The 27707-nt window shown below is 36.6% G+C and overlaps 1 long non-coding RNA gene across 1 annotated transcript in view; it reads right to left on the reverse strand.

Annotated features, from left to right (window-relative positions):
• Window positions 1-313: 313 nt before the first annotated feature.
• The window catches only part of LOC307006952, a 44057-nt gene continuing 16663 nt past the window's right edge, over window positions 314-27707 (reverse strand). The window contains exons 3-5 of the long non-coding RNA XR_013799551.1: window positions 20835-21168; window positions 3353-3511; window positions 314-3245 (exon numbers count right to left, since the gene is read on the reverse strand). This is a non-coding gene — a long non-coding RNA (uncharacterized lncRNA). The remainder of the gene's footprint in view (window positions 3246-3352; window positions 3512-20834; window positions 21169-27707) is intronic.

Below are 27707 nucleotides of genomic sequence, written 5' to 3' on the forward strand. Positions count from 1 at the left end.
GACCAGGGAGAATTATGGGAAATGTAGTGTGTAAAGGAAACAGGCATGGTGACTGGTGATCCTGACAGCTTCAGTGTAGTCTATCAAGTAAAAAGATATATAATCAAGACTTCATTATCTCACATTATTTGTAATCACTGTCTGAAAACAGGTATAATCAGGTTTCAAAATATCATGTGGTGCGTCTACTCAAAAGCGCAATCATAATGGTGAATTAATAGTTTATTATATATTTTAAATAATGATGTACATTTGAATATATATATAGTATATATATATAGTATATATATTAAAAAACATTTATTTTACAGGCATGTACAGATGAAAATGTGTTAATACTTTTTGCTTGATGGTAATTTTTTTGGGGTTATTAAAAAAATTATTTGAAAAGTATAAGAAAAGTTTTTCTAATGAAAGAACTTGTGTTTGAAACTGGATTTTTCCTTTATCATGGATGCTCTTAAGTAAACAGAGATAATTTATACATTGTATATCCACATAGGCCTTTTCAGTTTCCTGATAGACAAACCATGTCTTAGATCCGCTGCTGCAGTTCTGAACCCATGAATTCCACGAATGAGCTAAACTGCAGAGAAAGCGTACATTCGTTGTTTGGATTGTAGGCAAAGAGAAAGTTTAGTCAGACACTTTGGTTTCCATGATCTTACACAAGAATTAGTACTATAGTGCAGTATGTTCACCAGCTCTCCTTGAGAGGCGACTTGAGTCCTCTAGTATATCCATCTCCTTTTGTCTTCTTTTGTCCCTCTTTGCGACATACAGTAGTGTGAGGGACGGTGAAGAGCGAAGAGAAGGAAAGAAACAAACTCAGCTCACAGAATGTGTCAAGGCCCATAACTCTCGGCTCTCTTTAAATCACAATTTAACAGGCACGACGAGATTTTAGAATCTCTTTTCTCTTTTAAGGAACAAGGCCTGCAGCAGGGTTTTTTCTCCTCTCAACAGATCTACCAGTGTATGGAGAGCGCTGGTATGTGTGAGTGCGAGATGTATAGAGCAAGAAAGCGAGAAAGAAATGAAAGAGTTAGTTAAGGGGGGCAGTTAGTGCCAGCTTTCGGTGGCCTTTTTATAACATGATTTACAATTTCTCAATGTAATGTATTAAAACGTTGACAGAGCAAAAGGGATTCACAAGATGCTGCATTAGAAACTCAATTTCTATGATGAATTGCCTGGGGCTACTGAATCGCAAAATGTTCTCCCCCTCCACCTTTTTTCCCACTCCCCCTTCCATTGCACTGAAGTTTTTGTCCAAATCTTCTTAAACCTCTCTCTTAATCTGATCAGTTGAATGTAAGGGGGTGAAAGGATTTCTGGACTAAAAAAGCATTTTTTTTTTTTTTGCCATCTTGTGTTCAGTATTTCCAAATGCTGGGTCAGTAATATTCAAAAATTGCTTAGTCCTGTGCTGCCAGTTGGCTCACTCCAATCCTTTCTCATCCACGCTTGTATTAAGGGGTTCAAGGCTTCTTTAAAATGCTCATTGTGACAAGAATGGGTGCAATATTAAACTGTTTAAATGCGTTCGCATTAACACTGCTTAAATGTGTCAGTTCAGTGCATTCTTAAGTTTTTTTCCCCCACCCTAATTATACCCTAATGCTATGCAATTTCTTTTCAAAATGGAGAATGTTTTGGAAATATTTGTTCGTGGAATAACTAAGGGGGACAAAGAGAAGGTGTCACAGTTTCCCTTGAAGCAGTACAAAAAATAATGACCTCAAATTGGTTATTGGTGTGCAGAGGGATTCAGGCAAAATTTCCTCAGAAGTGCAGACAGCAGGAATGTCTGTTTCAGCCCTGCGTCACAGTATCACGGCGGGGATGTGGGAGCTTGGACAGAACGGATCATTTCAGTCTAAAAAGCTTGCTTGGCCAGCATACTTTAGCTTATTTGTATACGAGTAGGAATTGGACAAATGTGTTCCATAGCTTGCACAAATGGATGTTTCAGGGGTTTGATTGCATATGATGGCTCTTTTGAAGTAAGGGTAAAACCTTCCCCGTCCCATTTATTGATTATTGTAAGTCACGGCCCTTTCGATAATCTTCAGTAATCTGCAATGTGACGTTTAACACGTTTAAGGGCATTAACAATTGACCACCTACATTTACATGTATAAGTATACAGTATATTGTGTTAATTAAAACACTTGAATGCATGAAGCCCTCTATCTGTATACTCCAGGGAAAGACATTTCAATCAGAGTTCAGAAACACTTAGCCCTGTTTAACAAATAATTACAATTAAAATGAAAATAAATACAGTATATATAAAATAAAGAAACATTTAAGAGTAGGCTACAGTATATAAAGAAATATAAATAAAGAATTATTTAGATTAAAAAACTTATAAATGTACCAAAAAATTTATTGGCCCAACAATATAGTGTTTGGTGCCTAAATGTTTGCTGAATTTTAAAGACTAGCACAATTCACCGCACATAACACATTTTGCTTGGCTTGTATTCAACTTGTAGTATGTAATTTTAGTCATATCAGTTCTAAATTAATCAAATTAGTGAACTTAGTGCAAAATATTGTAGAATTAGGTTGGGTGTATGGCTTTTGATCCATATTTGGGTTTCAACACACCAGTTAAGAACCACTCTAACTGAAAATAAATACGGTTTAATGCTGGTTTAGTACTAGTCTAGCTAGGTAGGGGACTAGCGTGGTCTTTCTGGTGAGATTAAAGGTCACTTAAAATGACAATTCAGTATTTTTCTTGTTATTCCAAACTTGTATGCGTTTCTTTCTTCTGTGAAACACAAAGAAGATGTTTTGAAAAATGTCTTATTTTAGTCTACATAATGAAAGTCAACAGGATCTAATGTTGTATGGACCACGACATTCTTCATAATATCTTCTGTGTTCTGCAGAAGAAAGAAATGCACGAAGGTCTGGAAAAAGTGTATGAGTAAATAACTACCCCTTTACGCCTGGTTAAGCTATTGAAGAAGCCTGGTGGAAAATACTAGCACACCAAAATCCCTTTCAGAAGGGCCCTCATTCAGAGAAGCCAAACATAAAATGTCCTCCATTCAGATCACAGGAGAGAAAAAAAAAGAATCCAACCCTGCAGATAAAAACAATAAATAAGAGCACAATGAGAGTTTCCCCAACATTCATGGAGAGTTTGGTTCAGTGTTCCTAGATCTTGGCCTCTGTTCGGCAAGGATGATGATGCCATACTGTGTGATTGTTCCTCTTCGTCCATTGTTCTGTGTGATTTACAACATGCACACAATACCATGATATTACTTGCGGTTTACACTGGCTGAATGTGGTGTGAACATGACGTGAATGCGCTTAAAGAAGATCAGCTCACCCTTTTGTTTGCGGCCTTGATGGGAATAGTAGAGCCTTGAAGCTGTCAGCCCAATAAAGAAGCCATTCCAGCCCTGCCTCGACACTGGGTGGGGATTCAAAGGAGGAGAGGGGGGGGACCAGATTTAGTTCACTGCTGTTTTCTTCCCACAAAAAGCCCCTGCATTAAAGAAAATCCAAATATTTGAGTATTACCAGAGGATGATAATGTAAAATCAACTTAAAATTGCCACAATACGATGTGTGACAGTTTTGCCATAATGCGCCTCGTGGGATTAGTCATTCATTAAACAGGTTTGCCATGCAAAGCTACTGTCAGATATTTGTCTGGAATTAGAAGGGAATGAAAAAAAAAAACCCAACCAAAAAGATCCTCAGAACAATTAACGTCACCCGCCTCATTATAAAGACCAACTTAATCTTTAAGCACGAGTTTCCTGGTTTGGATTTCAAGCCGAGATTTCCAGCTCTCTTTGTCAGATCAAAACAAAAGAATGGCTAAAACAAAAGCTCGTGTAAACAAATGTTCAGATTTGTCTAAAAAGAAATCAGCGCTGTGTATATCAGGCATGATATTGTCTCAAAAACGCATACTAGACAATGACACAATGAATATTCATTCCTGTAGCATTTTATGCCTGTATAGTGAGGCTGTTGAGATGTCTACAATTCAGCAGCTGAGTGAAGTAGGATTTTTTTTGCACTATTTCAGCTATTTCCTGCAGTGTACTTTAGTCTGCTTTACTTTAACCGAACATTGCTATGTATTATAATGTGATAATAACATATATCACATTAGAATATCTGTCTGTATGTCCATGCATCCATAAAGACTGCCCAACAATATAAGGAATGATGTAGTATAAATGGATAAAAGATATATGAAAATGATTTTCAATGATGCTGTTCTCGGCACTCTAACGGCAGGTTTATCTTTGCCTCACATCTCAAGTCAAAGTTGGTTGCCTTGCAAGTTGCATAAATGTCACTTTTGTTGAAAAGTGTTCTTGTCAAAACTTTACCAGATGATATTTGAATTCAAGATCTCTTGAATGACCAAACAGATACTTGGTTCATGATCATAGCTCTTTTAACCTTGAATCTATTTAATATCAAATACTTGTGTGCGTGTGTGTGTGTGTGTGTGCACGCATGTGAAAGGAGGACCTGTAGAGCTCCCTCTATAGGAGCTTACTGATATTAGATTTTTTTTGAAAATATATCAAACATAAATCTGCAAAAATAATATAAAATATTTATATTATAAATGTAAAAAATTTATGACTGAATATTAATATATTTAATAATAGCATTTTTTGTCATTTTCCTATATTTTATTTAATACATGTTTTTTGTCTACATATATATGTTCATCAACTTGACGGTAGGGTTCCTGATTAGATCTTTATGTAAATCTTATTGGACAGAACATCTTGTGTGTGTGTGTGTGTGTGTGCCACTGTCAGCTCTACCCATTCATTTTGCAGCCTGATTGAAAGGGGCACAGATGAAATTTATCTGTCACAATGGCTAATGAAAACCCCCGCCACATCTGACCAAGACCTTGTTGGCCTTAGTGATAATACAGCTTTGTCCAGGCCACCTCAGTCCTATAAATGTGAGAATTCCTTGCCTTTGGAAGTGTTTTATTTGTCATTCTTTCCGGAATGATAAAGAGATTGGTCTCCAGGGAATGTTTTGTTGCTGCCATAAAGGGAAGGCCATGTCAGCGTTATTATTTTTTTCTTGTGGCAATCTACACATTTTCAGCCCACTTTAATCTGTTTGGCAGCTGGTCAGGTGGGATGTGGCCTTGCCCCTCGGTCACCTCTGCAAGGGTCCCAGTGGTAAATATGAAGCCGCGTCATGGCTTTTCCAGCCAGAGGGAGGACCAAGAGCTGCCGCCGCATACAAATACCCTTTTGATACGCTTTAGGCCTGAAGAGGATGAACTGACGCATTCACTCTACATAAAGGAACTATTATTTTGTCTGCTTTGAAAAGAAAGTAGTGTAGATGTCAGGTTGCTGACAATTATTTTTATGCCCTTTCCGATAACTTTTCAGATTTGAAGGCCTCAGCTATGATTAGGTTTTCTGTTCAATTCTATCAGTTTAAAAGTTACGTCGTCGTGCATTTAGAAGTCATTTTTCATATCCGACACAAAATACAAGGATAGATCTTGCTTTTAGCGAGTGGTATTTGTTTTTCCTCTCTGTAAGCCGTTGTATGAATATTAAGTCAGAGTATGCATGCAGTGAGTGCTGTCGGCACATAAATGACCTTAATATGAAGGGTCCCCATGGGATGCTCAGGGTCATTAACTCTAATGCCATTTTCTGCTATAAAGGCCCTCCAATTACCCTTCTTTCCTCTCAGCACTACTGAATCGAACAAATAGAAAGAGAAAAAGCCGGAAAAGAACGGTTTATAAAGGCCTCTTTGTCTCAGATTCAGTTTTGACCTTGGTAAAACTGTGGATATGAGGCCAAAACCTTGTCAGGAGGAATGTGCCGCACTGATGACTTGAGTGGTTTTGAGGGGGCCGAGCGTGTGCACAGCATAAGTAGGAGTCGAACGGCATCTGTAGACTAAGCAATGGTTGTGGTGATGAAGACAAGGGGTGGACAGGTCATATAGCCATGCTCTTTGTAAATGGTGCAGCTATTGATTTTTCAGACTCCCTGAGGACAACGGACAAATGGTGGCAGCTTGGCAAAAGTTGTTTCTGTCAGGTGTCTGTGTGTTTAATAATGTGTGCGGATGCTTTAAGGACATATTCCATTGAATACTGTGAAAAAAGTACCTCAGAGTGTCGTTTGTGCCCTTAATTACATTTGAGTGAAAACAACTGTCTTGTGGATTTGCTAATGGGCCCAGTGGGAGACGATTCACTTACTGAGCTTTATTGCTGTGATCGTCAAACACCTCCAGCGGGGTGGACATGTGGTGCTTATGTGTTCCCTTTCCAAACTGGTCCACTCTGTAAAGATGTTATAATGATGATTACCAAAAGACAAACAAAAAAATAAAAAATAAAAAATCCATAGATGTATCTTTCTCAGAGCTGAAAAGGGAAACTATGTGAACAGTGTTTAATTGTTGAATGTTATCTTTATGTGTAAATCACTGCTTGTTAAAACAAAGATACAACTGTCCTTAAATCATAATGAAGAAAAAATCCTTATTGAATTTCTCTCCGGACCACTATCGTCAAATATGATTGACAATTAGCATACAGTTTGAATTGGCGGTATGGTTCCGTTCTGGGCGAGAACTCCCTCGCTATGGATAAGAGCAGGGAGAGTTGCAAAAAACAGAACAGAACCGACATGAATGTATGCAAATATATTTAATTCAAGATTTTAAAATACAACATAATTTGAGAATTTATTCTGATTCGACGGGGATCAGAATGCCAAATCCTGACTGGATGAGAGGTGGAGCTGGGGATGGAGCAGGGTAATTCGCTCCTGAGCAACACGATAGTTGCTGATAATACTGAAGGAGCTTATATATGTATACGGTGATAGGCGTCGTATTCCTATAGGTAGATGTGGATCAGTTGAGAGTCAGCTGATGCGAGCTTGACTAAAGTGACCTGCCAGAACTAATGCTTCGCTTGATTTAAATTAAATTGAAAAAAGAAACCATTAAATAGGTTGCCATTATTATTATTATAAAAAAAATAAAAAAAATTCAAAGGTTGTCATGTTCAACTCCCAAAATTGAATTCATGATTTTTGTAAAAAATATTATATATATTTTATATATAAAAAAATGTACTTTAAATTGTATGTAAAACATGTTTTGGAAATACATTTAAATGTGTACTCTCCCACATGTATTCAGGGTGAAAGGAAAGTGTTGTTATCTTTTGCTCAAATACATTTTTGAAAATATGTATTTACATTATTTACACAAGATATCTTTGTCTTCAGCATAGACAATCTTTGACTGACAATATTTATTGATTTATTGATTTATTTCAGTGACCAGAACACTTGAAATTAGTATGTTGAGATGCCATAGATGTCATCCTGTTGTGTAAAACTATTGGCTTAATGTTGTATTGGTCAAAGTTATTGACTGAAGGTGTCTTACAATGGGGACAAACACAATTCCGACACCACTGGGACAGTTCTGGGTCTTTGCTGCTCAATAATTTGTTGTGTAGACCGCTAATGATCTGTGTTGAGGTATTCTGCTCAGAACGACCAGCAATTGAGGTGGATCTTAGAATTTCAGAGCCTCTGGGCCCATTTTCCAGCACAGCGGCTTAAAGGCAGGACGGCTCAGAGTAATACTAGAGCGTTTGTCCCTGTCAAATCTATCTTTCCACTCTTGCACACACTGTGACCATTTCACGTTGACCCAGAGGTTATCTTATGGCAAGCTTACAGTGGAGCCGTCCGTTTGCTTGGCTCATGGGTCCACCATAAAGATCTAGCAACTCTGTTACAAACAGATTTGATTTTATCAGGCAAATCTTAAAAGCAGTATCTGTATTAAACAGGTTTTATCTTTTGATAATCACTATTTGTTGGACATGGAAGCATTTTGGACATAATTAATCATTTTCAGATTAATATCATTACATACACATTTATGTTTTGGACAGCTGCTTCCTCATTAAACTGATTTAGAGTGGCCAAAATCATTTAGGAAAAGATTATGCTTTCCTTTTAAAAATTAATGGTCCCTTTGCTTGAATATTAGCAGAAGAAAATCTGCGGTGCTCGCTTTTCAGACCTAAAATCACAAAGTATGCTATTGTGGGCAAAGCTATTATGCTCTCAGCCTTCTAGTAGGTTAGTCGTGAATGTTTTTCATATTACCGTCTCTCCACTTGACTATTGTGTCATAAAGAGATTTTCATCTAGTACATTGACTCACAAAAATGCCCACATGCATGCAAATAAAAAGGGACTTGACAAACAAAGGCTCTCCTATGAAAACCGCAATTGTGTGCGGAAGTATAAAACATGGCTATAGAGCATTAAAAGGAAAAAAATTAACATTTGAAATGGACTCAGCTGTTGTCTGCTAATTAGTTGTCCTTGGGAGAGAAAGCATGGAACAGTCCCTTTCAGTGTCATTCTGTGCCCTTGCTATTTAGGCTTCTTCCTCCAGACTGTTCAAGGTAACCGGCAAACCTCCTTTTTTTGGACTGTAAGATATATCTGCCCTGATCATTTCCTTCTCTTGTTGTTAACCCTATAGTTATGACCCCAATATGACATTAAAACAAAATAACAAAATGATTGTGGTTGATTGTGCAATTTCTTTTATAATACTTTATTGCAAATTTGCTTTATTGTTAGAATCTGTCTTCAAGTAATTGTCTGGATGAACGCCTGAGATGTAAGGGTGCACAATGCATCAACATCATATCGGTTATCGGCTTATGTTAGAGTAAAAAAAAATCAATCAATCAATCAATCAATCAATCAATCAATCAATCAATCAACACGTTTACAAAATGATCTGTGAGGTTAGTGCTCAAACTACCATTTAGACTTCTGACTAGTTTGGGTTTTACACGACACATTTAGTACAACACATCATTATTTCAATATAGGCTATCATTATTTGTGATGATTACTAAATAGAGCACTATTTTCTTTAGACAATGATTTTCTCCCAATTAATAGAGGAATTACATATATTATAGTCACATAATATAGTTATTACAAATTACATAGTACTCTCATACACAAAAGTGCCATATGTGAAGGATGTCACTGCATTATAGGAAAATTGAAGTTAGTGTTTCACTTGGTAAACGATTGATGAAGTATCTATTCCAGATGATGTGAAGCAATTTCCACACTGTTCATGTCTTGATCACTGTCAGAGTCATGACTGTTATCTCTCTGATTAATAGAGATGGATAATCCGTTTTTTTAATGCCACTTAAGCTCCAAAACATCATTTAATATTTGTTAACAGAACCTTCATTATACTGCTGTTCATAGCTGAATGAGAACAGGTGAATTTGGTCATTGCCAGTGCCTTGAAATCTTTGGAAATATTTTGGGTATTAATTATTTGAGTTGCAAATTAAAAGGTATCATACCAGATATATTTAAATTGGACACGTGGCAGTTTAAGCATGGGGAAAATGAAGGAAGGTAAGAAAAAGATTTCTTGCAAAGAATTATTACTTGCAAAAACGTGCATCTACGACGTGCAAAACTCCAAAAACTTACTTATTCATATAATTCACTCCAGCTGGCAGTAAAACACCAACAACTTTTATTCCTATTCACACAAATGATGATTACAGGGGCAGATTATCAATTAATAAAGACTTAGTTTCTTGCACAATACTTTGTTATGAACTTAAAACACTTTTTTTGATTTGTAAATTAATACATTTTGATGTTTGCTTTTGTCGGTTAAGTTTAGGCTCAGGTTTAATTTAGTATACATTATATTCAAATCCTTTTGAGCATTTTCTTTTTAGTGTGTGTATACGCACAACAACCATCAAATATCGCCAGATTCATGTTCATCTGTTCATCATGCAACTGAACATGCTTTTAACGGCACTTAGATATTTCACTTTGAAAGTGTAGCGAAACGTGCAAGAAGCAACATACACTGTAAAAACATTATGTGATCATTATTACAACAATACTCATTTTTAAGTCAGTTTAATGTAAATTAAGTTGAAATGACTTTAACATCCAAGTTGATTCTACTTAAAAATGTAAGGCAGCAACCCTTTCTTTCTTTCTTTCTTTCTTTCTTAAAATGTATACTTAAAAGAAAAAATGTTCAGTGTGATTACATACATTTTTCAAACAGCAGAGTTGTAATAGTAAAACACTTTCAGTCAAGGTACATTGGCGAATCATGTGAATTATGCTCTTTACAGCACACACACCACATTAAGCTTCCTCAATCACAAAGTCAATTACTTGTTTAGAGCAGTAATCACAGTGGTCCATACCTAGAAAATCAATAGGACAATCCTCAATGAAAATGTCCATGTCATGTATTAAGTTTATGATGGCTTGAGCCATTTAAGTATGAATCGTTTTGAGATGTCTCTTTTGGGTGTTAATCATTTGCATGCGTTTTGTGTGAGTGGGAGAAGATGTGGCCTTGGCACTGAGAGCTTTTTGTGCTTCTGCCATTAGACCCATTGACATCTGAAGATTTCAAAGTGATGCTCCAGTGTCATCTTTTTCATACTGCTTCCCAATTTCTCACTCATCGTGGCCTGTTCTGCCTTTAGCTTAAGGAGAGAGCCATTCATTTCTTTTGCTTCCTCGGTTTTCAGATTTTAATCGAATTTGAATGTGTTAATTAATATTTCCATCAAATAAAAGGTTATGAAAGTTGAAACTCTATGGCAGGTCAGGCACAATAAGTCCTTTACAAATGTACAAATGTATGTGTGGGTTAAACATTACTGAAGCGACCCGACATATTCAGTAGAAAATGATTAATATGTGACTTTTAAACCTGGTTCTAAATCCATTTGATGAAACAAATGTGCTGCTTTTATTCAGAATGTACTTTACATCCCCACCCATTTAAGAACTTTGATCATTGCCTAAAGATGTCATATGCTTTTCCTAGATGTTTATTGGGCTTAATTTATGTATCTGTTGGATGAAACGTTCTATGCAATGGTAAACACTTTTTATCAGCCCACATATAAGAAAATGCCATTTAAAAGAAGATGAATAAAAAAAAAAGAATTGATCAGCAAGTTCTGTCAGATAGAGGATGTCAGAGGGGGTCTGACTGCCACCCCTCTATTATAACCCCGCTTTTCTGTGTGTCCATGCAGAGGACCTATCTCTGTTCCTCGTACACACATATTTATGCTGGAAAACAGCAGCCTAAGCACAAATTGGAATTTAAAAAGGCTTTAAGGCTGTAGATTCCCTCCCTTCCTCTTACTCTCTTGAATTTCCATGCTATAGCAAAAGCGGGGAGGGAAAAGAAGTCACATGTTTATCTTGCTTGTGCAAATACTAGCTTTATTTCTCTGTTTATTTGAAATCTTATCATCCTTTTGGACACTGCTCGACCATTTTAAATAACCTCTTATTTGGTTCACCTCACATGCTAACTGAATTTCTCCAGTTCTCCAGTATCCCACCACTCATTTCATCTGAACGAAATATCTTCCATTTCTTAATCTAGTCCCACACCTGCTTAGAAGTCAAACTATTCAGTAGGGGTAGAAAATGCCATTTTAATTCCATGATGTAAAAATTGTGAACCTTTTCTTTATGTGCAGTTTTCATCTGGAGTGGAGCAGGAGTGTGTTAGTTCCCATGCAGGCTCTATTAAGCTTGGATTTGAATATATATATATATATATATATATATATATATATATATATATATATATATATATATATATAGCCTGCTCATTGAATTATAATTAAATTGATGCATGTTTTCAAAACACTTTTTACATTTACATGCTGAATAGACATGCACTTAAAGTCATAATATTCTACTCTATAAAGATAAGCTTTTGCCTTTTGTATTTAATCGGATGTCTACTGTCTATAAAAGTCAATGATGAGTGTCCATGATAAAGAAAAGGAAAATCTTTTTTTTTTTTTTTTTTACGTTAGAGTCAATATCTTAGAAATGTACTCTCTGTATTAATGTTAGTTTCAAAAGGTTTTGAAAAAATAATTCCATTTCCAAGAAAGGTCTACATTATTATAAATGTTAAAAAAATTAAAAAAATTACAGATGTCATGAAAAATTAATTCCTAATTATTACAGTCACACCACAACATTTTACAGCCCGAACTAACCTTTCTTTGTCATAAAGGTCAAAGACCTATTTTAAGAGACTTATTGACCTTGACATAGTCATGAGGGTCTGCAGGGATCCTGTTCTTCATGTTTCTGAATGTTGTTTGGACCACATGCACTGTCAAAAATATTGTTGATTTAACTTAAAAAAGTAAGTTACCTTGTTGCCTTAAAATTGCGAGTTCATTGAAATATTTTTTTTTAGTTAATACGAAGAGGGGGATTTAACAAAATATTATATTATCTGAACCACATTAATTATAGTTGATTTTAAGTTGATTTGACAAGTCGAAAATTTGTGATAACAAATCATGAAAATATTTTTTTACAATGTGGCTTTGTTGGTCACACCACATGACTTAAAATAAGTTTCAAATGATAAGAAATAATTATTCCAGACTACTATTATTATTACAAGCTATATCAAAAATATTAAAATTATATATTTTTTATTTTAATACAGAATTTGTAGACGTAACATTTTTAAAGTTTATTTTTTAAATAAACTAAAAAGATAAGACAAAAGATAAACAAGTAGCCTATAACATTGTTTATCGATAGAATTAAACTGAAAATCAGTTTAGTTCACTATTCTTTAGAATATAGCAAATGTATATATTTTTGAATATCCATTTACAGAGATTGTGTTACAGCCGATTGATTTATTAACTTTATCCTTAATAGAATCCCAGTGTGTTGACATGAGGGGGCAGAAGCGAGAATGCTAGAGTTAAATTTTTTTAAATAGAAATGGTGACTTCATTATTACATAATTGTTCGAAGCTCAGACAGCGACGATATTAAAACAGATAATGCATTGTGAACGTGAAGTTGATTCATGGCATATGGTCAGCAGCTTGTGTTTGTAATTACATCTTAATTGAATTTTGCGTTCTGCGGGGAACGCTTTATTTGTTTAAGCGAGGCCGCGGTGCGGCGAGAAGCTTGACACAGCAGTTTCCTCTCATGTGAGCCGGTTTGCGCCGAGAGCAGGTTAACACACTCCCGAGCCCCTGAGAGATGAAAAAGCATAAATTAAAGCACTCCCTCAAGGAGAAGAGGGGGGCGTCGGGTAACGAAGGTATTATCAGTGGTAGGCGAGAGGCAAAGAGAGCTCAGTTTCATCCTGCTTTTCTTTGTTAACACAAAGCGGGTCACCTCCATAGGAAGGTGAGTGAAGTAAATGGGAGGCCCTCAGACAATGGCGGTCAGGCGATAAACTCTCCCCCTTCGTCCTGCCCTTCCATTCATTACTTTCGGCTTGTTTTGCCGCTCAGACAAGAGGCAAATAACAGCTCCAGCCGCGATGGTTGTTTCAGGAGAAAAAGATACGAGCGTACGCTTACGGAGGTGGTTTGGCGGGGGGCTGTGCGCGCACATAGTCACTTGAGAAATGTTTTAATTATGTACAAAAGAACGTTCTTAATAAAAGAGGGAATTACGGCAAACGCTTTGAACAATCACGGGAATTTGGCCAAAAGGAAACGAGTTGATTGCCACATATACTCCTTTACTCGGTTTCTCTGCCTCTCTCTCTGTCGCTCTCCTCCATTAAAAAAAAAAAGGGCCTGCAACTTCAAGCAGTTTTTTAATCAGCTAAAAAACATATGTGGCTTTGCAGCTAAGACAGCTTGGCCAGGCACTGATAAATGCCTATCACTAATTTGCATACGGTAAAAGCTACCCTTTAATCAGAACCTCTAATCCCTGTCGGTATTAATGATTTTTTTTCCCCTCGTATAGTATCATGTTTGCTAATTCCAAAGTGATCAGCTTCTTGTATGCGTCTCCTTTTTTGTGCTGGCATAATGGTCGAGTTGAGAACTTCTGTTATCCTACTTTGGCACATAATTAGGACTACAAAGGAGGACAAATCACTGTGAATGGGTCTCACAAAGAGGAGGCCCTTTTTTCTTTGCCTTCCTTTTTGCGCAGTCCTCGTTAACGGCCGTGTCACTTTTGAGAAAGGAAATGGTGGAAAAAATGGGACGCTCTGCAAATGCGGAGCCCGCGACAGTAGCTGCATTTTTAGAGAGGCTGAAAAATATCAAAAATGTACCATGTAATTAAAACGTCTATCATTGAGCTCATGGTTTAGAGCCTGCATACGTCTTCTCCAAATGGCACTCTAGGCTATAAAACACTCCATTTAATTTGACTGCTAAGCACCTTGCAGAGTACATCAATCCAAGGTTCTTTTCCATTTATATAATGTAAATACCATTTTCCCTCTCTAGTTAGTAAAAACTTTGCTGAGTGTGTGTGTGTGTGTGTAGTGTGAGGGGAAGAGATCAGTATTAGAGGCAAAAAAGGGGCTGCCACTTCATTACACAGCATTGCGAGATATTTTATGAAAGACTTTTTGTTGTTGTTAAAAGTCCTTGATTTGAAAGAATCAAGGGAAAAAAGAAAACGAAGTTGTGTGGTTAAAAGGTCTGGAGGGCAGTGGTATGTGTAAGCACAATGAAGAATAAATGGCTGTAAAAAAAAAAGCAAATGTCAGCTAGGTATACACGCAGGCTGATTTATACAATTCATTTGGGCCATTACTTTTCATTAAAGATCAAATGAAATGGGTACTTACTTACTAAGAGGCCTTTGGGGAGCTGAATTGCAGAGAAGAAAGAAGATTAAACTTTACATTCAGCCCCAAATTTAATTCAGAAGTAATCAATCGCATAATGGGCCTGCAACTGTAGCCTGGGTGATTGAAATGAAATTACCATATTTTTAATCTTAATTTTCCACACTGTTTATCTGACACTGTCAATATAAAATACAAACAGATAATGAAATAGCATTATATTGACACTACAATCATCTCTCGAGCAGCCCTCTGTGATTAAACCGCTGGAATGTTTGATTACATTTTGTTGGCTGACATTACAAATGACACGGATGCTTCGCCGAGACTTGCTGCCGGCTGGAAAATGAGCCTATCCATCAAGGACTTCTGGCAGCTTCCCCCTTCCAGTCGATCGCTACTGCCAACGGTCTGGGCACCCTTCTGTCAAGCCGTTTAGCACCGGCGAGGAGGAGGAGGGAGAGAGAGAGAGAGAGAGAGAGGCATGGAGAGAAGGCAGGGCTAAAGAAAGGAGTGATTCACGACTCCTTTGCTTTACTAATGATTCAAAGCCAAACAGAGAGAGTGGGAGAGGAGGTGAGAACAGGAAGACCTGGAGTAGTCTCTTCAGTCTTTACTCTGCTGCCTCTTACCTGCTATAAATAGAAAGGTTAGCCAAATCTAAATCTCTTGCATTCAGAGTTGTTTTTCTCGTTATTTTGGGGTAATTGTGTTAAATTGCTCATTTAAATAATTATTTGGCTTAATTAAGAAACTGGAATAGAACTAACTGAGAGGCAAAAAAAGCGAAATCGTAATTTTTTTAATGTTGTGGGGCCAATATGACAGTCACCTTATACTGACACCTAAGCCCCTTTCACACAGAGATTCCGGAAAATACACGGATGTGACCCGGGATTTGTCCCGGGATCGTTTGATTTTGGTTCATTCACACTGCCAGTGATTTATTGCGTTCAAACACATCCCGGTAAGATCCCGTAAATACACGTGACATCAGGATGAGACGTGTAACGTACGCGTCGAAAACATGAACATTAACGCATCGCTTACCGTTCCACAAAGCTGGCGAACGATTTCAGCTTCAGCGCGGATAGTAAGGAGCTCCTGGTCTCTGCTTCGTTCCAGTTTGCAGACATTTTTTCGTTCTTTCTTTGTTGATGACGAACACAAACTATCTAGAGTCGCGCGATGGCACGTGCGTCATCACTACGACACATCCCTTACGGCATTGATCCTGGCTTTTGTTCACACAGGGCGCGTTCCGGGACTGATCCCGGCAATGTTACTAGGTCCCCAGGACGTGTTTGCGTTCACACAGTAGGCACTCTGGCAATTTCGCCGGATCAACGCGCTGTGTGAAAGGGGCTCTAGTGTAGGGATAGTACAGCACAAATGCAAAGGATTCTGGTTACCGATGCCATTAGAGAAATGCGCTGTCATAGTTTATTCTGTGAGTTAAGGTGTTTAATAAGGCTGTATTACTGAGATAAAGTGATTAGTATTCGCCTGGTCATGTGATTCCAATATGGCCGCCCCAGAGTACCCACTACACGTAAAATAAAACAGCTTTTTATAACAGTGTTGGGCTTGTTACTCAAAAAAATTTAATTCATCACCCGTTACTATTTTCAAAATTCATTACTCATTACTGCCTGCCAACTGTAATTCTTACTTTTCAGTTACTCCCCACGAAATTGGTAGTTGCGTCCTCTTTTGCGTCAAACATCAGACATCACACGTGCTCCTGAGTGTGAATGGGGACTTTAAGCAACAGCTGCTGATGGAACAGCAACGGCCACTGTAAGTAAACTGTTTACTTCCGTAGCCAAAGAACGCAAAAATCACCAATCAAGTCAAATTTACTTATCTAATCTGTCACTTATTAACAACTACGGCAAATCAACTGTTCTCCTGTAGTAGACGGTTACAGTAGAACTTCTCGAAGTAGCAGTTAAAGTCATGCACAATAGAACGCCAGAATTGCTGTTCCATCCGCAGCTGTTGCTTAAAGTCCCTAATGTCAGCAGCCAAAGAGCCTGATATTTTCTTCAGGACTTGGGAGACCAAAAATAGAAATAAAATACAGTTATCATTAGACTTACATTCATCAGGTGGACAATTAAAATTCTGTTTTGGTGGTAGTTTAGCAATTGTAGGGCTACATCCTCCACAGCTGCAGAGCTAGGGCTCATCTTTGGTGGAGTGTATTTTCACAAGCTTCACCTTGTTGTGCTGTCAAGTATTTCAGGAGATTTGAGGTTGTGTTTCTCGCAGTGGAAAGAGTCTTAGTACCACTATACCTACACATAGTTTAGATTTGACTTCGATTAGATTTGGAATATTTCCAGCCACTGAATGTAAGCGTTTCAATCTCCCAAACTAGCTTGCTGCTTAGTGACATGTTTACAATGAATAGAAAATGAATCCAAGAATGTGATCAACGGATTGTTGTATTTCAAACCAGTAAGGGTGTGTAAACAAAAGTAAGATTATATTGAGTTATTTTGGTGGGGGTAACTAATATTATTACTGAAGTTTTATTAGTAATTCATACTAATGTTACTTGGGAAAGCAATATAACTGTGCGTTCACACCGGATGCGAATAGCGCGTCAAATTCGCGCCTGCCACGCCTAGTTTGACGCTTGAACATTTTGAATGCATTCGCACGTCCAAAGCGAAATACACGCGCGTAAAAAGCAAGCGTTTGGAGCGAAATTGACGCACATCCGAGGCGAAATTCGCTTCTTCTGGGAGAGGCAAGTGCTGCGGGAAATTTAAAAATACTACTGTTATTGTGTCACGAAATGTAGTTTTAAGAGTTGTTCAGTCGAGAATGTAGTTATTTAAAGCTCAAATCTGTGGTTTGTTTATAAAGATAGCGCCTATTTAAAAAAATTGATCTGACGTTTCGGAGTTGTGAGATCCATGCGATCACCGGGCGCTCAGCGCTCATGTAACCCGCCTGGAGCAGCCTTACCTCGGCTAGTCCTCCTGACGTCTGCCGCTGGTAAACCAGAAATGTTTAAATTCACAATCTATAGCTTCGGCTCTATTATATGAAACATATAAGTTAAAATACATTAATGACTCGTTATAACGTAGGTCAAACGACTTCTTTAATTAACGTTATGTGAGTTTTTCTTCATCTCATTCAGAAATGTAGCCTATGACTGCAAGTGTTCAGTGTCGTGTCACATTCATAGTTAACATCTGAACAATATCATTCCTTCTTTCACGCGGGCATTTAGTCATTACAAAATAATTTATTAAGGCCAAACATAAGTTATTTAAAATTTAAAATGACATCGGGCATTCCCCCGTTTATCACGTCACTTCACCACGTGACAGCAGCAAGCAGGCTCCGATTGGTTAACGCGGCGCGAATTGACGCAGAAGCTCAGATTTTCAACTCGGGCGGCAGACGCGAATTCGCGTCAAACGCGTGAATGCACAAAAAGCACTATAAAATCATTCGCGCGTAACGTGCCAGACGCTCAATTCGCGCCTTTGACGCACGAATGAGGCGTATTCGCGTCTACCGCGTCGCACTCTACGCCTCATTCGCGCCGCAGGATTTTTTTACGCGCGTAACGCGTCTTTGCATTGACTTAACATTGAAATAACTTGCGCCTGACTCGCTATTCGCGTCCGGTGTGAACGCACCATTAGACTACTGTAACACATTACTCGTAACTACTAACTAATGCATTGCAATTTTGCGTTACTTCCTTAAAAAGTAACTAATTGCGCTACTAGTTATTTTTTATGGAAAGTAATGTTATTTACGCGCCACTGAACCACTGAACTAAATTCATTTTTGCGTATTAGTTGAATTGGATCATTGTGGATCAGCAGCAAAGACATTTGTTAATAAAGTGAGATTAAATACTGATATATTCAACATGTTTAATTATATTAATTATATTTAGCATTATACGCTGAGTTTTCATTTCATTGTTTTTAATTGCATTTCATTCATTTTAATTTAATTATTATTTGGAATACTGAATCTGTTTTTGTGCAAGTGAAATGTGTTACTTAGTCACTTACTAAAATTAATCTGATTACGTAATTGTAATGCACAGTGTTGGGGAGTAACTACATGTAACGGCGTTACATAATTTAATTACAAAATATATGTAACTGTAATTTGTTACAGTTATGAGAAAAAATATGTGTAATTAAATTACAGTTACTTATGAAAATGTTAATGATTACAAAGTGGGTTACATCTAAATATTTTCTGTTAAAACCAAGGATATGTTACAGTAATTCACACTATTATTCATTCAAGGGCTATTAAACCATTCAAGTGTGATACGATGCAAAAATAAGAACTTAAATATGTACAGGCGCATCTGTTAATCCAGTGTATGTGTGACAGACTCACACACATACGCACGCACGCACGCACACACACACACACACACACACAGACACACACACTGAATATATTAAAAACACATATTAAAAACTTTTATGTTAGGTGCGATTAATCCTATTAATCCTTGTTAATTACAGAAAAAAATATGCGATTACTTAGGCAAATTTTTTTAATTGATTGACAGCACTAGTTAATATTAATTTGTTGCTTTGCCTGTTTTTGATGTTCACAATGCCTCCTGCCATTTAAAGGCCGTTTAGTAAAGCTATGCTATTCTGATGCTTTTGATTGGTTCCCGTGTTTAATTTGCAGCGCACCACGTCTTCCAATTACATCAATCCACATTGCCACTGAAAGCTGTAGGCTACCTGTCTGAAAGTTGACACCTTGGTGAGGCATACAAATGCGTTCCAGTGCCAGAAATTTAAAAATAATTTCACCCAGAAATCAGAAAAGGGTGCAAATATAACAGTTCAGTGCAAAATATGTTTGCCAACTATTAAAATGCTAGACTATTTCTTGTTATGATTTTAAATCTGTATTTAACTTCAGAGCGATCTCAAAGTAAAAATAGGTGCCAAAGTCTGATTTTATGGTGGCTGTGCTTTTAAAATTAAGTTATTATAATCTTAATTTTTAATAGACTGACATTTATCAGTATTGAGTATACTACTGTAAGGTTGCCTGGTTGAAATGTTTGAAAATGATTAACAGTTGAAGACATTCGTTAGAAATTTAGAAAAGTATAATCAAAAAGTAATCAGTTACATTACTTTATTGAATTTAAACTCTAATACTACAATTAGATTTTAAACAGGGTAACTTGCAATCTGCAACATATTACATTTCCCAAGTAACATGGTAACGCATTACTGCCTAACACTGCCCAATATTACATCTGTAATATTAATTTCTATTCAGTTATCTTTTTTAAGGAGGTAAATACACACATTTAAAGCAGCATATATTGCGCTGGTAAAGACTGAAACAAAGTTTAGCTGAAGTTGTAGTTCTGACGTTGATGTCATGTTGACTGTCTCTGATGGCTCTTGGGCATATTTCTGTTTAATTAACTCAGGTGCACTATGTTCTGTTGAGGAGCAGCACCCCAAATCAATCCACTCTCCGATGCAGCAATAAAACAGATGCTTCAGCTGTGATCTCATGTCATTCTGAGATCTGAAATAAAGCTGAGATGAGGCCATTTACGGGCATCTGATCTTGCAGTTCATTATTCCAAATGGTCTATACTGCGTGTTTACTTTCATTTCAAATTCATTACTAAATATATTAAATATTTATTTCTTGAAATGTATATATTGTGTAATTCTGGTCCTGGAAGCCGATTAATCACGCAGCGTTCCACCTTAATGTTTTTCATTTACTTAATTTTTTAGTTAATTAACTTATTTATGTTTTTTGTTTTGTTTTAAAGTATAGCAACAGTCTAGGGACAGTTTTCTAGCAAAAGAATGCCACTTGTGTTCTAATAAACATTCATGTATTTGATATACTCACATTCGCATATACAAACATATAGGGCTTGTGTTGTAAAGCTATTTAGTCATATTTCACAACTCACACCTTATTGTTTCAATAGCACAACTGTAGATATACAGCATGTTCTCTCTTTGAAAAGTAATCACTATATTTTCACAGTATGAGGTCCCAAGGCAAGATATTATTGTATGTAGAATGCAGCAGTGAAGTGTTACCGTGAAGAGCTCAAGTTGTGCTGGGGACTAAAACGAACGGGTCTGTATGGAATCGTAGGCATCAGCAGGTCTGAAGGTCCTCCAGATAAAGCACAAGCTGAGGTTCAGGCTGTCCAACACCAAGAGCTCTTTTGTATTCTGACCTTGCTGCCCTGAAGGCCAGGACTGGGATTGGGCCCGCTGTTCACTGTTGATGTAAATCGGTAGGACGGTTTTCTCTTGACATTTCGGTGATCGCTTTTACATTTAATAGAATATACTGCAAGTCTTTGAAGGCAGTTTGGCAGAAATATGGGATTTGCAGAACTGTTCAGGCTCTCAGTTCTGCATAAGTCTGCAAAAAAAAAAAAAAAAAAAAAAAAAAAAAAAAAAAAAAATCAGTTGATATCATTTTCAGAGAGAGATCTGATTCCCCAGTTGGAGTTAATTGAAATCTGAGGAGAGTCTACATGAGTTTGGGTTCATTATTCTAATGTTGTTTCCTTGTTAAAAGCATATGCTGTACACTACCAGTCAAAAGTTTGGAATAATTAATTATTATCTTAATTATTAACCATAATTATTAATTAGTCTTTTATGCTCACCAAGGGTGCATTTATTTGATTAACAAACAAAATAAAACAATATGGTAATATTGAAAAAATTTAAAAGAAAAAAGTGATGGCACAGGTGAATTTTCAGCATCATTAGTCTTCAGTGTCACATGATCCTTCTAAAATTATTCTAATGCTGAGTTGGTGCTCTATTATTATCTGTTACTAGTACTCAGATATTTTTCCAGGATTCTTTAACGGATAGGAAACCAACAGCATTTTATCTGACATAGAATCCTTTTATGAAGTTAAAAATGTCTTAAGTGTCACGTTTGATACATTTAATGCATCCTTGCTAAATAAAAGTATCAGTTTCTTGTTCATTTCAAAACGTACTCAAAACGTTTGAATGGTAGTGTATCATGGTTTACACAAAAATATTAAGTAATGAAAACCGTTTTTAACATGAATAATAATACTAAGAAATGTTTCTTGAGCACCAAATCAGCATATTATAATGATTTCTGAAGGATCACGTGACACTGAAGACTGGAGTAATGATGCTGAAAAGCTTTGCCATCACATGAATAAATTAGATTTTAAAATGTATTCAAATATTTTGAATTTTATTTATATTTCACAATATTACTGTTTCTTTTATTAAATAAATGCAGCCTTGGTGAGTATAAAATACTTATTTAAACAACATTTAAAAATCGTAATTATACCAAACTTTTGACCGGTCAGATAGATGGAAATGTGTCTGTCTTTAACCATGTAAAAACAGTTGTAGAACTATAGTCTTGGCTGGCAATTGCTACTAAAAAATTTAAGCTATCAAATTTAGAAGAAATTATGTTTTTTTTTGGCATTGATCTCATGAAAGAACAAAGAACAGCATACAGCTCCTGGGAAATTAAAATAGAGAATTCATGTAAGATGCTATGCTGTACAATGCCATTCTACACTAAACAGAAATGACAGATGTTTGTTCTCTACGATGCTATCGGTCCATCTATAATTGTTTTTCAGTGTGTCACATATCAAGCACATATGCAAAATGAGTGGACGATCAGTGTGCCTATTTCTATTCAGTCTGCACAATTGAGTTAGTAATGAGAAAGGGGAAAAAGGTCCCAGGAGCATATGGCATACATTGCACGGCCCGGCGTGCATGCCTAGATTTCTTTCCAGGTTTCTGCGAGTTACGAATTCAGCATGCGCTCACTAGCTCTCTCATGTCTGCCATGAGGCTCAGTGTGTGCGGTGCAGGACCCAGCCTGACCCACACCTTTTTGATCTGCTGGACAAAAAGCAGACAAACCCACAAAACCTCCCCTCTCTTGGTGGGGGTAAATATTAAGAACCACAAGAGGCCCGGGGTCTTAAAGGGTAAAATAAATGAAAAATAAGACGCAAAGTCAGAGCGTCTGGGAGGCTTTTCTTCCAGAGCCTGGCTTCACAATAGGAGAGCCTGATAGGGCGATAAGAGCTGCCGCAGCCTAGTAAAAATCCAATTCCTGAAAAGCGGGGAGCCCGGTGGAGACAGAGAACCATCTTCCCTCCCAGTTTGTGTGTGGAAGATCCTATCATAATCACTGCGCTATTCTGTCAAACCTGAAAACAGATCACAAATGACAAATATTGACCCTAAACAGAGGAACCAGAACTGCCCGGGAAAGTTTTCTTGACTAACTACGAATTGACAAAACTGCAGGTCAGCCAAGGTAACCTTTGGTCCCTGTGTTTGCTGGATCACAAGTTCCAGTCTAATCTTTGTTGATGGTTTATTTTTTGATGAAAATCTTCTGATTCATTCATGCTTGATTAAATATTAGATCAGTTCTGAAACAAGATCCGATGTCAAGATGCACTCTCATTTTCTGGTATATTTTCCTGGAAATTTTAATGGCTTTGCGTGCTTGCTAGAACATCCTGCCTCTTTTGGAAAAAGTGGTAGATAACAGTTGATGACAAACTAAAATGACCTATTATCTTTTCTATGGTTTCCTTTTTTTAAAGATTCCCCATCAAAGTCTCTTTGTCATAAAAACAAGATGTAATGAATCATTTGACCCTTTCCTTTCCTTTCCTTTCCTTTCCTTTCCTTTCCTTTCCTTTCCTTTCCTTTCCTTTCCTTTCCTTTCCTTTCCTTTCCTTTCCTTTCCTTTCCTTTCCTTTCCTTTCCTTTCCTTTCCTTTCCTTTCCTTTCCTTTCCTTTCCTGCCACTATAACATATTTCCCCCCGGGCTTTTGTATTTATGATAACTGGACTGTTGGTCAGGCTGAATATTTTTTTTTAATCCAAATTAGTTTTAATTAAAAACATGCTCATCACAAAGGAAGTTTCATTGTATGTATGAACTGCTCTTTTTAAATGTATTTTTTCAATAAAATAATAGAGATAATAAAATACAAAGACAAAATCTGCATCTGAAAAGACTTTGACCATCAGAAGGAATCTCTGAAAGGCAAGGCATAGAATTTGAGGTAGTTACCCCTGTTTAACTTCTGTGTAGCATTGTACCAGGGCATAACCTTATTTCCCCCCTCTGCTTCAGAATACACAGTCATTCATTACAATTGAGTTGTTGTTGTGTTGGTGAGGCTGCCATAGCCATTGGCTTTCAGCACGGGCATGCAGGGTTATCAAACAGTGAAGGAGAAATTGCCTGGGCTCTGCCATGGCCCTGATTGTGCTATCAGAGCCGTCAGGGAGGCCTTCCATAAAGGCAGGGGGCACTGGGGAGTGTGAGGCGGTGTCTGGTGCGGCCCTCCTGATAAATCAGACTGCCTTCCGCTTGGCAGCAGCCTGCCTGCGCCACATTGCCACGCTCCTGGCACACTCTGCAGCCCCCAAACACATCGCGTGACCCCCCAGACCTCCCCGCTCTTTCCTCCGCTGCCCTCGCCGAGGTTTGTTTTGTTTACCCCTTCGTTGCTCATCTCTCCCCCTCCCCCCCTCAATCATTCACTTTCTAGCTCGCTGCCACGCCACATTGTTTTCCTCACCCCTGCCAAAATAATTACTCTACCCTCCTCTTTTATTCAGCAGATTTTTCCAAACTTGATGTATTAAATTGGGCATCTGTTGTGTCCGCTGCATACATTTAGCTGTTTTATGTTTTGTGCAGACTTTTTGTGGCTTTGATAACAGTTTTTTCTTTTCAGTCGTTTTCTTTTGTGGTTTTGGCAATGGCTGCCTGGTAATATTATCATATGATTAAATGAAATAAAGGCCAAAATTGTTCTAACTGGAAATTTAGTAGCTTATTGCCTTAATTTTTAAGGTTGCAACAGAAATATAGACAATAAACTATTTCTGTCATATTTCTGAAATTCTTCTAAAAAATATTCCATCAATCAATGTAATTAGTTTATTGATGTGTAAAAAGTAATTCAGGGGACATGTTACCATAAATGCACTGCAAGTAAAACATTTTTTTAAACCATTTAAGTTTCAGACATTATTTTAATGTTTTAATTATGTTAATATTGATCATTACATTAACTTAATATTGTGTATAATTAATAATTCATTCCTATAATTGACATTAAGGGTTATTTTATGTGTATTTTAGTGAAGGGAAAGACCTGTTTAATTCTGTTATGTTTGACATTTAAAAGAGTTTTTGTTATGTTGAAGTGGTTTTTTTTTGGGTTACCATTGTCCTGAAGAGTAGTCCGTAAAGAGTAAACAATACATTGACTCCATAAGAAATGACTGAACTAATGCCATTGACAAATATATTACGTGTTCATTATACATGCTAATTAAGTTACATTAAGCTTGTGGTATACTAGCTGTGGATTTGAACTGAAACAGACAAGACTACTTGGTTCCAGGACTTCAACTTAATAGTTAGAGTGACTTAATCATATTGAATAATCAACTTAAAATGTTGTGTTTATGCCATAAATTAAGTTCCTCTAACTCAATATAGCTTGTTGGTTGAATGGAATTTCATTTCATTTTTGATGTTGTTGAGCCAACACATCACAACACAGCGTATCATCCAACTCTGCTATTTGTGGTTGGCAAGCATCTATCTATCTATCCATCCATCCATCCATCCATCCATCCATCCATCCATCCATCCATCCATCCATCCATCCATCCATCCATCCATCCATCCATCCATCCATCCATCCATCCATCCATCCATCCATCCATCCATCCATCCATCCATCTATCTATCTATATAAATATATAAATATTCCTCATTTTGATGGTTTAATCAAACTTGTAGGGTCATTATTAACAAATATCTCCTTTCAACAAATATCCAAAATATCCCACATCATTTTTTTGGCAGTAGAATGTGCAGTCAGATGCGTTTATAATCATTTTACTGCATAAACATTTAATGACTTTGACTGTGACTCGTCCAATCTGTGACTCATCCTCTGTTTTAGATTTTTTTTTATTTTAAATGGATGATTATTTTAATTTATTTAGCATTTATGTTTATCCAGGAACTTTATACCAATATAAACAATTAAATTACAAACATATATTCTAATTAAAATGACTTTAAAGTCTTAACATTTAACCTGGTAAAGGAGGAAATTACGCCACTATTTAAATTCCCTATAAATTTAAGAACGCTTCAGCTTCAATTGGATGCTTGAGTTTATTACCTCCAGTAAAATGCTGATTTGTAGGCCTCTCAAGGGTTGGTTTGATAAGGTTCGAATAGAATCGCCACCATGCAGTGACAAACCTCTCTCTCTCTCTCTCTCTCTCTCTCTCTCTCTCTCTCTCTCTCTCTCTCTCTCTCTCTCTCTCTCTCTCTCTCTCTCTCTCTCTCTAAGCACAGACACTTAATTTAAATATTTATTTATATTAGGTTATTTAAAATAAACATTTTTATAAACAAAAACTAAATCACTTTGTAATAGTTTCTTTATTACTTTAGGTGCACTGGGCAACAGCATATTCTCTGAAAGCAGATGTAAGACTGCTGTAAACGTTCTGTTGCACAGATTTGAAAGACACCGGGGCCACAGCCGCAGCTTTACCCTCATAAAGTTCAAATCCTGATTAATTTCTGATTAACATACACTTTTGCTTTATCTGTCTAATTCCTCTTGCCAGGTAAGACCCCTGTCAGGAACTTAATATTTCTAATTAGACTGAAATTAATACCCTTGTACGTATCATTAGCAGACTATTCTTAAATATGTTGCATCGAGACAATTTCATTTAAATTAAATCTCCCGTTTAATTTCCAGAGATTTTCTAGAGGTCTGGGCCACCTTGATGCTCTGGATCTTAGATCTCGGTTAAAATGCATATATGAATACAGACATTTTACAGAAAACATTTATACATTTAAACATTTCACACATACATTGTATGTATTTTTATTGATTTTATGTATAAAGAAATTACATTCACTCAACCATTACATTTTTTGGGGTCAATAATATTTTTTAAATGCGTTTAAAATATGTTTTTAATAATGTTTATTTGATCAAAAATACAGTTAAATATTATATATAATAATATAATATTATGGATATACTATAATATTATGAAATATAATTATAATTTAAAATGTCTTTTGTCTTTTTTATTATATTTTAAAATGTAGTTTATTCCTATGATGGCAAAGCTGAGTTTTCAGCATCATTACGTCTTCAGTGTCACATGATCCTTCAGAAATAATTCTAATATGCGGATTTAGTGCTCAAGTAACATGTCTTATTATTACCTGCTTTGAAAATAGTGCTTCATATATTTATGCACATCGTGATTTCAGGATTCTAAGAATACAAAGTTGATTTAAAATAGAAATCTTTTGTAACAATGCATATAAATGTCTTTGCTGTCACTTTTGACCAATTGAATGTGTCCTCGCTAAATACTGTACAAGTATTAATTTCTTTGAAAAAAATAAATTGAAAAGAAAATACAACGGCAGTGAGCGTCAAATAGAGTCAAAAGTTCCAGAACAGTTGAAATCTCCTTTATTCACCAAGGAATTAGCTTACTTTTTTCACCTTAACAATTTCATTGACAAATCAAGAAAAAGCAGCAAAGATGAAAGAGATTGTAAACAATGTGTGAATGGAATCTCGCTCTTGCTTTTGCTGCAGTGGGTTTGTCTATAATGATGGCTGATGTAATTCAGCTGGGAGATTGCTTTGAGGCTTCTGACTGGCATAAACGTCAGACCCCCACATTTATCAAAGAGGCTACATTTCTGTTTTATGTTTGAACCGCGAAGAGGGTTTTGTTATAATGGTGTATGACTAACGTATCATGAAGCTAGGAATGTCATAGCTGCTCCCCTTAAATGGGATAATCTAAGTGTGTGATAATCGTTGTTGACAA

Source organism: Phoxinus phoxinus (assembly GCF_949152265.1).
Source record: "Phoxinus phoxinus genome assembly, chromosome: 11".
Classification (NCBI taxonomy): Eukaryota; Metazoa; Chordata; class Actinopteri; order Cypriniformes; family Leuciscidae; genus Phoxinus; species Phoxinus phoxinus.